Below are 1,171 nucleotides of genomic sequence, written 5' to 3' on the forward strand. Positions count from 1 at the left end.
TGCCGATGGAAAGCTCTGGGCAGTGAAGACATTGAAGGTCAAGAATGAAACATATTTTGTGTGGTTGGTTGGTTGGTTATATTGAATGGGAAATTTGCTTGTTGGTCATTTTATTATTATTTTGGTGTCAAATGTACAATAATGGCTCCCTTATTTCTGTCAGTGCTACCAGTCTCTGCCAAGTGAGATGTTTAAACATGGCACATGGCTTCTCTACTTCCTGTTGACAAGGACACCATTAAATGTATGTCATAACTTGCACCTCATGTCTTGTTTTGATGTTATATAATAGAAAAATGGTGTGTGTGTGTGTGTGTGTGTGTGTGTGCCAGTTGTGTTGGTAAAATATAGTTTTGGTCAGTTGTGAGGTGACATTGCCTAAGTCATCATGTAACAGTGACTGGTTTAAAAGGAAATTTGTCAGGATTGGGTCTATTGAAGAAGGGAGAGAGAAATATTGGTAAGCTTTTTCTGCACACTTGATGAAGTTTTTCACAGCAACAAATAACTTGTACAGTACAGCCACCAAAATATTAAACAGATATTCTTTTTTTTTTCTTCTTTTTTTTCAATTTTGCTTTCCAATTTTGCTTATCAGATTTTTTTTTCTTGTTTTTGGCTTCCATTTCTTTTCATGAGAGCAGGAGAAGGAGGGAAAAAAGAGATAATAATAAAAGTAATGATAATTATAGACAGCCGATCAGTAATAAGAAAGGAAAAAAACAGGATGTGAATTCACAAAAAGGATAAATTTTGTTTTCTTTCATAGATAACAGATAAATGAAATATAATTTGTCAGTCATCAAGGCCATGTTAAATAACATAGAGAAGACTTAGAGTGATGCCTATTGCAGCTCAGTTCCTGGGCAAAAATGACTCAATGCTAGTCGTTGATCAGTGCTTGACTGAGCACTGGTACAATGTCAACCTTGCAGTCATTGTGCAATGGACCAAATTTTCTCAGAGATTAATTGAAGATTAAAGATATTTAAAATATTCTTAGAGTTTAGTTAGGAATAAACCCTCCTCCAAACATTTGAAAAAGAGAGGAAAAAAAAATGATGTGGAATCAGATATTCTTTTTTTTTTCATTTTTCATTCAATTTTAAATTAAAAAATCTATTTTTAGATTAAAATTTTACTTGACAATTTACTGTATATATATATATAT

This window comes from Octopus bimaculoides, chromosome 10, assembly GCF_001194135.2.
Source record: "Octopus bimaculoides isolate UCB-OBI-ISO-001 chromosome 10, ASM119413v2, whole genome shotgun sequence".
Classification (NCBI taxonomy): domain Eukaryota; kingdom Metazoa; phylum Mollusca; class Cephalopoda; order Octopoda; family Octopodidae; genus Octopus; species Octopus bimaculoides.